The 10,586-nt window shown below is 41.2% G+C and overlaps 1 protein-coding gene across 8 annotated transcripts in view; it reads right to left on the bottom strand.

The window, feature by feature from the left end:
* sema4d (sema domain, immunoglobulin domain (Ig), transmembrane domain (TM) and short cytoplasmic domain, (semaphorin) 4D) overlaps positions 1–6,668 on the bottom strand; it is a 40,963-nt gene extending 34,295 nt beyond the window's left edge. For 2 of the 8 annotated variants that reach the window (XM_016674740.1, XM_007558939.2), the window contains exon 1: positions 1,315–2,080. The gene's annotated coding sequence lies outside the window, so the exon portion shown is untranslated. Of the gene's footprint in view, positions 1–1,314; positions 2,081–6,537 lie in introns of those variants that run through there. The other 6 variants (XM_016674736.1, XM_007558940.2, XM_016674737.1 and 3 more) reach the window with 5 other exon arrangements.
* Between the last annotated feature and the right edge of the window lie 3,918 nt (positions 6,669–10,586).

The raw sequence follows: 10,586 nt of genomic DNA on the forward strand, positions 1-10,586 counted from the left end.
GTGCGTGTGCATGTGAGCCGGGGTTGGAGTGTGGAGACTACAGCATGAGAAAGAAAACAGAAGGAAAAGGTCACTGTCCGAGTCTCTACTTTGCAGACATGCATCACTTCTTTCACAAATCAGACGTGCAAAGCAGGGGGTTGCTCCGAGGCTTACTGGGGACACCGTCACCATAGTTACTGGAGCAGCCCACCAGCCAGCTAGCTTCCACAAATAGAGCGCACCAAGAAATCCACCAGCTAGCAAGAAGACTTTGTATAGCTTACAGATGTGTTTTGCTTTGCTTTCTGAGAGTTTAATCATGGTCTGACGTTAATTACCACTAGTCAATTTTACTGAATAGAAATTCCCTTACATGAAGGAATTTATATTGTTTTCTATTATATTTAACTGACTGATCTTACCCTGCCTAACTGGATTATGTGCAAACTCCAAACCTGCTATTAGCTCCTCATTTTATCTGCCTTTAAAAGCTTACAGCAGTAGCACATAGATTTAACAGATTAGACGATGCAATGTGTTGACAGACTGACCAGCCAGTGCGGGATTTAGGTACTTAAGCTGATAAATTTTAAATACCAATTCACAACCAAGCCCAGATAAGACGAGGTGACCAGACAAGTGAAAGCAGGGTCTCGACCCCACCCCAAAGCCAGACGGGTCAAGCAGCAGCAGCAGCAGCAGCAGCAGCAGCAGCAGCAGCAGCAGCAGCAGCAGCAGCAGCAGCAGCCAGTATTTGTCTTCAGGGGATACATTTCACTCTCACAATTCCTACCTTCTTGTCTAAAACGCACAGCTTAAAAGAATTTGTCAATGATTCCTCTCTTTTTTCTGCTCATTAGCACATCCATCTTCAGGACTGTCAAGCATTAGCTGTGCATTTCCAAGTAATTACAGCAATCAATTTAGAGGTAATTTCCTCTGGCAATTCAGCACCAGCGGAAATGTAATCAATAAGGAAAGATGCAGGAATCGGAAGCATCTCAAAGCACAAAAGAATAAACTAATACAACAAATCTAGATTAACAAGATGTAGATTTTTTTCTTAGCTGACAGTTGTGATGTGGTAACCTATGCTGTGGCAATAATAAAAGCAGGTCTCGTTTTTACGCTGGAAAAATTAAATGCTGCATGCAAGAAAAACTTTCAAAACAGAATGCAGCTGTAAAAGACTTAATGTGGTCAAAAGAATAAACTAGCTCTTGCAAACACTGTGGAAAAAGTGGTCTCCCCTATACGTGCAGCTGAGACGGTGAGCTGCTTACAGCTAGATCTTTGATGTAAAAAAAAAAAAAAAATGGCTCGCTTCTCTACCAGCACCCACCGCTCACAAACAAGTCTCTCAGTGTCCAGGTTGACAGCAGCAACTTGTGGAACGAAGATGACATTTGGACTTCCTCTAGAACAAAGCATGTAAAAAAAATGTAGGCATAAAAACAGAAAAATCACCAGGGCTTTGACTTTCTGTACCTCTCCTCTGAAAAACACCACTGTGCACTTCCCATCGCTGCCTTCCAAAAACCTGCAACCTAACAACGCTAAATTATTTACTTCTCATATGATATTTGGATAAAAATAGCATGCACCATGCTGCACAGATCCCACACTGCACAAAGCAAATCTAAAAGACACGGCATCCATCCATATTCTGCAGAAGAAAAGAAAAAGGTGTCAACACTGCCATCAGTCATAACGTTCAACCGTGTCGACAAGGCATGGGCTCGAGCTGAATCTTACCATTTGGTCAGTGAAAACATCTTGCAAAATGAGGGAAACCAGCTCTTTGCTTGCACAAAAAAAAAAAATAAATAAATAACATAATCAAAACATGTGAGCACCTTCTCCCTTTACAGTCGCCGGTAAATCTTCTCTCAGGTTCTCCCCCTAACACTCCCTAATCTCTATCTGGCTTCAGCGTCATAAATCCACGATGCTACGTATGGCTGAGACATAGTTTATGCCTTCTAGATGCATTTTATTCATGCGCCTGCCACCTGAGAGCGTGACAGAAGCAAGGAAAGCTTTCCGATCCCCATGTCACTGCTCAGCATCGGAGAGCGACGGCGCACGGATCACGCCTCTGGAAAGGCGCACAATTGACGAGGAGGAGGGGGAGGGGGAAATTGGGGTACCGGGGCAAGAAGGGGGAGGGGGCCGAGGTTAGGGTCTTGTGTCTGTGGGAGTGTGGCCATTGTTGAGGGGACATATTGGTCTCTCCTACGACTGAGTGAAAAGGGACAGCAGGTTGAGGCGGTGCTTTCGTTTTGCTCAACCTTCCTTATGTGCAAATCCAACTAGCAGGATCAACAGGAAAATAAAGAAGAAAATTGGAAATCTGTTTCCCAAACGTCCCTCCCTGTGCAAATCATACTCAAATATTTAACAGAAAATCCAACAGAAAAACACCTCCACCGGTTAGCTGTGATAACGACGCGCTCCAATAACAACAGAATGTACTGTATGTAGACCGCGCTCCCCACCTCCCCATCCATTCCCTTCCAGCTCTCTGCTCTCAGCAACACAACACTGGGAACCTTTTCAAAACATCCAAGTAAGCTGTCAGCGGCCCTGCAGCAACAGATCGGGGAGCTTACTGCGCTCTCAGCAGTATCACTCTAAAGCTGTGCAGTGTAACATCTTGGGAACATTCACAGATTTCCTGGAGTTTTCAGTAATCTGATTACTGCATGCACCTTCTAGCAATTTGCACACTGGTTTGGGTCAATGAAAGCCAAGGAATGCTCTTTCTTCACTTTTACTGCGGCATGACGCACATCCTGCACGATAAATTGAGATGAAAGCGATGTCGTTTTAAGACCATTGTCGAGTATTACTATGCTAATTGCATAAATATAAAAATATGTATAAATAAAAGGAATCATGGTGTCTCTGTAAACAAAATTGTCCTTCAAAAAAGAGGGGGGAGATGGGGGTGCTGGATGAGACCAGTGCACCAGACTGACGACTTTAGTCTTCCAGTTTCTGGTAGATGGAAATGGAAATTGAGCTCATTTTATTTCATCATGGAAGTAATTGATTTTCTTTTGCTTATTGCAACAGGCCTAGACGCATATCTTACTGTACACGCCCTTTCCAAGGCAAAACATAGCAGCAGCAGCTTCAGCAGGGACAAGAAAATTGATCAGAGCAAGAAGAAGTTTTAAAAACCATCAACCATTTAACTTCCTCTTAATAATCACAAGCAAGTAATGTTCTTTCATTTAGCACCAAACGACCAGCAAAGCTAAACATCCAGCATTTACCTTCTTTTTAAAACCCACAGTAAATGGTGAGGCAGTTTTGCTGAGATATCTTTGGAATGCGCTATGTTAACTCCAAGTGCCTTCGCATGCCACATGTCTGCAGCTGATATGCAGCCAGATGCTGCCGTCTTTGCCAGTGTGAGATTACTCCAGCCTGAGGGTGCTGGGGTACAGTGGATGGGTGTGGCAGGGGAGGTCTGTGGCTTTGAAATGGAGGTGGGGTGGGGGGTTGCCCAAAAAGTCTGAAATCTAGCACACTTTTCACATCAAAGCAGCACTGACTGACTGGATGCCTCCAGGATCAAGACAATCAAAGTCTCCCCCCTTTTTTCCTTAACCTGATATCTAAAAGAAACCATCACTGTGAATATGAGCTCTTTCATCTTTCAGGTTACAGTCTGTATTAGTTACGTTAAGAAGAAAAAAGAATCTGCCATTAACTATTCTATGGCATTTCCGTCACAGATGGCACCTTTTCTAAACTGATGGCTACAACAGCAGATCAAGATCAGGTGATTTGCAGGCAATTCACCCAGTCCTGCGACTGGAAAACAACTAAAAGGAATGCATGTGGCATGCATGAATAGTGTTCACCATCAAACCCATTAGGGGTCCAAAAATCTCTCAGAGCTGGCATGCAAGGAGCCGTGACATCTCTACACCAAAGGCCTTTTTAGATCGGCAAATTGCATTTGGAACCTGAACGTGGTATGTGCTCTCCACTTGAGCTGGATCTCCTCCAGCCAGTGCAGATTTTAATGCACCCAGTTTGTAAAAAGAGTGAAAGTCTGACAAACGGCCAGAGCTTGGCCCAAGACTTAAAGCAGGCATCCAAGCAAATAAATGCTCACATAAAAAAAAAGTCATTTTTGCACAAAGTTCAGATCTAAAAGAAGGCATTCAGTGAGACCGCCTGCAATCTGCATTCATTTCAAATGAGAACTATGGAGATAGGTCAGCCTGTTTGTGATTTCATGCAGACTGTTCTGAGTTAATCCATACACTTGAATTTTATGGGTTCAATCTGTACTTAGTTTTTCTGCAACAGTATTCAAACAAATCGAGAAGAAATGCATTAAAATTACATGTTTCATATGCAATGAATCCACCCGTTAAAAAAGCAACAACAAAAAAACAGGTCAAGTGACAGTTCAGATAAAACCATGCCAAATTCAGTTACACCGAGCACTTTCTGTACATGTGAAAGCAACAGACCGAGAAAGACAAAAAAAAAGTTGTTTACAACTGTAAATGATTAAAATCTGCTTAACCAACAAAGTCCACACACAACTGGCTATCATCATAACAGAAAATCTGAAACCTGCCAAAACAGCAAGAAGCTTACAACATAAACTCTACCCTGAGGGGGAAGTTTAAGTGACAGATAGAAACGCCTGAACCGCTCATCGGCATGCAGCCCAGGGTTTAATGATTTGTCTGCTGCTGGTGAATGATCACACAGCAATATCCTGTTCTGGCTGGCTCTTCGAACCCCCCCTACCGCCCGCCACTCCCCGCCTTAGGGTCCGCCTGACATGACTCTGGCTCGCTCGACTGCCAGCCAGCCCGTCAGATTGACAAGATCCAGGTTTCTGCCCCTATGTCTGACGTGACCCAACTGAGGACCTGTGGAATCAGGGCCAACGAGGCAGAAGAATTAGTTATTGAGCTCAAAAGGGAGGGGCATGTCAGCGCCGATGGATTCTGGCGAAACGATGAGTGAAGATGACAGCGAGGCGGGGCAGTAAATGGCACCAACAACAAACATGGGGGAACAGAGGTTTAGAAGAAACAACCGCTGTATTTAAGGGAGAAATCATCATATCTGTCATGTTCAAATGTTGAAATATTCATAATCGGTCATGAGATGTAAAGTAAGCCAGTACTGTACTATACAGGAGGTGCTTTGAAGCTCTAGAGAGGAGCTTTTAACCGTTTCAGACATTTTACTAGCTTTTGAGAGAGTATGAAAGCAGCAAAAGTTATGCAAAATCTGCAAATTGATAAAATAGTCGAAGTGCGTGGTAAAAAGTTTTTGACACCCCAGAGTGCATTTTTGTTACACACAATGTTTCTGACAAAGATCATTTGAGTGGTATAAAACTGTTTTTCAAATAATGCATTTATTAAGGGTTAATAAATTATTCATGCCAAGTTAGCCCAATGTGACAAAGTTATTGTCCTTATCACGATATCATGACTTGTGATAAACTCATTTCCTAAAATTGAATTTTAAAAGCTGTACCCATGTCTGATGAAGAATGTTAAGGTTGTCATTTTGCATAAAAATACAAAGGCATCAGCCATAATTTGAATCAGGACGTCAGAAAGCCAGAAATTTGGCAAAAAAGCCTGGTCAAGACAAATCAATCTTGACCAGATTGTTTCTGTAACACTGTAATAATAATATGCTTCATTCTACAATCAAAACAGAACTTAGGCAAAGCTATTATGACAACTTGTGCTTCACTGTAAAAATGTCAAAAGGAAGCAAAAGCATAAATATAATGTCACACCAACCAAAAACAAAGAGCAAATGAGACTGAAAGCAGCTCAATAAACTATTACTACTCAGACGAGATAAGCGTCCAGGTGAGACGTTCACAGCTAGACCCACAAATATGCTCCAGTCTCACTGAAATGAAGCTGAAAAGTTGGAAATAAACACACTGAGACAAAACAGTGTGCTTTTCATGCATTTCTTTTCGTGATGGTATCTGAGACGCCATCCTAGCCCTTCAAATAAACTGTGGTTATGTGGCTGGGCTTCAGCGCTGTCAGTAAATGGGCTTTTGTTATTGCAATGAAAGAGCACCCTTGATTTATGCATGCCAAGGGTAAGAACTCCTGAATGACCTCTGGGTGGCAGAGTGGCATTTTTGAAGGTGAAGGAGATGTTTAATCTTTAAATGGGTGATTTATTCTGACGTTATTTGCGTTTCAAGGGGAGTGACCACAAAAAGCGCTCTCTTAACATGTTTATTTCGTTACAAATTATTGTGCGTGTGGGGTTTTTTTAACCACGGGAAATTAGTGGTGAAAGTTTCCGCAAAACAAGAAACACATAATATAAATAAAGTGCCATTTTTCTCTCTTTGAGCCTCTGTTGGAAGTTTGGGCGAGAGCGCGTAACAAGTGCAGCTGAGAACTCCGCGGCAGCACGATGCAGTGCGGTACATGGGCAATTTCTGAAAGAAAACTCTGTGGTACTTTACCAAACTACACCTTCATAGACTTAAGCTTCTTCGGTACGGCACAAGAAACTGGTACTCACTGTGTGGAAGGCGTCCCCTTTTTTTTATTGAAGACAAAACGCGGCAACAGCTTGGAGAAATAAAAGTTTGGTTCGTCGCTGTCTCTCAGCTCAACAGCATGGCGGCGGCGGCGGCGGCGGCTGGGACCACAGACTGAATTCAAAACTCTCCGGGCTGTGATATCAACAGGCCGGGGGGGAGGGCGCAGGAGGAGACGGTGTGACGCTGCTGCTGCCTGCTGCTGCTGAGAAACAAACAAAAATGTACTTCACTTAAACATAACCATGGATTGTGCATACAAAATACCGACATTGTTTAACTATAATTGAAAACGCTGCATTTAACTGTGAAAACTATCTGTAAAATATATTTTTACTACTTGCTATTTATTATAAGGGACATTATATTCTTGAAAAAAAAAAACAACCTGAGTAAAAACTGCTCCAAAACATCGAATTAAATTGATACCTATTTACAGCCATCATTGAACGAAAAAGTAAGTTTCTTAGGGCTGTGAGGATTGGAGGACCTTACTGCTGCATGGCAACTGTGCCAACATTAAGCCCCTCATTAAAAAGGCAACAAACCAAAACAACTTGAATGACCTGCTGCTGATAAATGTAATTTACTAGAATAAAAATCTTACCTTAAATGAATCAACTTCATATTAGCAATTGCATCTGGTGAGTACAAACTGACCTGCACCCAAGAGAAGCAGGTCACACCAGAACATCCTGTCAATCAAACAGCAGCTACCAAACCCCAAAGGACTGTCAATAGGACACTAGTCCAGCTCAGTGGTAAAGTTTCCAGTCTTCCAGGACACATAACTGTTTTAAATGTTTGAAAGAATAAACAAAAAGAAGATGGTTTGATAGATGCCATTTTTGTAAAACTAAAAAGAAAGAAAGAAAAAAAAGAAACAAATATGTGTCCTCTGGTTATTTGAATTATCTTGAATGCATCTTCTATTCTTCTCCTCAGGTGGTTTCACAACCATTCACACCTTGAAACATGAAACTGAAACACGTGAGTCTCATTAGCAAACATCTCACAAGTAACGACTCAAACACCTAACAGGATGGAGAGAGGTGAAGAGGGGTCAAGTTGTGTGATTACCCAATCGATGATTTATGAGGCCAGGATTCCTTACACAAGATCTGAAGTGAAGAAACTTTTTGAATGTCACTGGAAACATCTCAGACGAAAAACAGAAGTCCAGCTGCCTCTTGCTTAAACACTTAAAATCGCTGGATTAGAAGTAAATCTTCAGTCAACTGAACTGTACAAGCTGCAAGTTCTAACCAGTGTTATTGCCCATGCTGTAGAATTTACCTCCTTCTTATCTCACTTTACTAACTGTATTAAATGTAGAGCAGATCTGAGAACAGGATGAAATTACCTGAAATTTCTACACCACCGGCTCTTTGGAACTACAGAGGAAGTACAAAGCAAGAGGCATGCAACCTCTGGCTACTCATTTCAGCTTAGTAACATGTAGTTAGTTTAAAAATGCCAAATATATAAATAAATTCACCAGCTACAGACCTAGCTACCTTAATTATCGACATTATTGGCAATATTGACAACAGAGTTGGCTTTAGAAATAAAACATGATAGCAGTCTTCTTTTATTCAGATAGAATGGAGTACTGTAATAAGGGCAATATGTGCTAAACAGCATACATTCAGATTAATGCATTAATAATATCAGGCCTTATCTCGAAATTTTCTCTTTCCAACTTCATCTGTTATTTTATGTTTGCGTCATAGAACTATCACTTGCATCGTGGTCTGTGTGTAGAGCAGTTTACTCATGAGAGCAGATAAAGGAGAGCAAACATTAGCAACATTATTGTGGAATTTTAGTATTCCCCTAAAAAATTTTCTTGTATGCAAACAAGCCTAACATATTTGGTATCGTCTCACTTGAGTGGAACGGATCTCGGATCTCTGTGGCTCCTCTGGTTGATTTGTTATGGCTTTCCTGGTCCAGCCTGTCACTACAGATGGACAGCTGTGCCTTGGCAGGTTTGCGATTGTGTCATATTCTCACTGAGCATTCCTGCTGTTGCCCTTGGTTTAAACATTATTGACTGGTTTTATTAGATTTTATTTAAGGGAGACAGAGTCAAAGGGGATGAATGCAATGCACATCACACATTTTTATTATTTCCCTTGTGAAAGCATCTTCGACACCGTGCAACGTTTTCCTTCTGCTTCACCAACACGATCACATGAAGCCTAAGTAGAATAAATAAAGTTTGTGGTTTAAATGTAAAAAAAATAGTGAGAAAGATCAAGTAGTATAAATACTTTTTTATTTGAGTAGCGGGAAATTTAGATCTGTGGGGATTTCTAAAGCTGTCTATTCACTTCCTTATAATTTGCATTGCATCTACTGTTCTACATTGGCGCCACAGTTGCAGACCTGACATATAATTACTTACCTTAAACTGTCTACAGAGCACTCTGTAGGTATAGCACGATTGAGTTTAAAAGGTCACAGTGCAGGGTCAAAGGGTACAAAACATTTTCCTAAAGGACAAGTGAGCTAAAACATGGAGGAGGGAAAAAAAAGAAAAAACAGACTGACTCTTGTCTCGTTCTGGAGGGCAAACGAGGAGGAGGGAGAGGGGTTATCCACAGCACTGAGTGCAATACAATACCATCTTTGAGTAAAAATCAGATTACTGCTGGTAGAGGACACAACAGTGTCACAGTCTACCTCTGGGGCTGCTTTGTGGGCTTGCGGGACAACCTGTCCAGTCTTAGCTGCGATAACTTTTTTCTGGTCTTAAACACAACAAATAAATAGGCCGTACTCTTAAATGTGTTAATGTTGCCAGACATAAGCAGCTGCAGTTTTTAAACTGTTTAGTTTCAGAAAAGCCCTTGATGATTTGAGAACTGAGACTTAAAGGCCAGCTGCAGTTAAAAAGGGGATGGCAAGTGCTGCCTGAAATGAATACGAAAAGCAGCTGGGTTTTATCTTCACTCACCCTGTGACATGTGCTGGGAAGGGAAAACAGGAAACTTGGGAATTTGTTCTGAAACCTTAGCGAAACACTGGTAATCCAATGATTTGTTGCTTAAACAGCTTTTACAAGACATCAACATGACAGTTTGTTGCCCTTTGCAATTCTTTGTCGTCACTTTTCACTTCAGTTTCTGTCGCTCTTTCTCCAAACTGTTACAGGTTGCAAACAGCAGCAGACACAATGACTTAACGATAACACGGTGTTAAACCTCATTTAAATGCTGGTTTAGATAAGAGGGTTGCAAGAGTTCACCTTTGGAAGAGCATTTAGGGAGTGTCAGCAACATTCAAGCGCACAATGGATCTGGAAAGTAATGCAGTAAGGTGTGGATTTCCAGTGTAGGTATATCATCTACATGCCGGAGCTCTTCAGAGACATCTAGTTGGATATATTTAGATTCCCCAGTGGGTGTATCCATGCTGCAAGGCAGACCACAATTATTCACAACACTGAAAGAGAACCAGTGCTGGTCTGGGGTCAGTCAAGAGGAGCGTGCATGTTTGTCAACTGGTATGGAGCAGGATTAACACCACAAGGGTCAAAGGTCGAGCCGTTCTGGACTACTTAGAGAAATTTGTAAACCAGAACTGGAGTTTTAAGTAAAAAAAAAATCCTTGATATTGAACTTAAAATAACAACACCAGGCTTATATTATCTAAATCTTTATATGTAATACAAACTACCAGCAATGTTCAGAATGTACAACTTTAAACAGATGAAAAACATGTTTGTCACAGAACTGAATGGGCAGCGATTTTGGTTTGAGAGAAAGTAAACTTATGATTTAACGTTGATTTAAAGACATAAAAATAAAAATAAATATTAATACAAAAAGTTTTAAATGTTTTGCTTTGTCAAATTTGCCCTCAGAGAGTATTGTTAGAGGCATTCACACCCGGTGCCTCGTGAGCTTCCTGCTCTTGATCCTCGCTCTCAAATGTTTTTTGTTTGCTTTTTTGTTGGATAAATGAAGTTTTGAATACCGATTTGTCTATTTTATGCTAATTATTTTTAATTGCTGAGTGTTTT

Source organism: Poecilia formosa, unplaced genomic scaffold (assembly GCF_000485575.1).
Source record: "Poecilia formosa unplaced genomic scaffold, Poecilia_formosa-5.1.2 Scaffold100, whole genome shotgun sequence".
In the NCBI taxonomy this organism is placed as follows: domain Eukaryota; kingdom Metazoa; phylum Chordata; class Actinopteri; order Cyprinodontiformes; family Poeciliidae; genus Poecilia; species Poecilia formosa.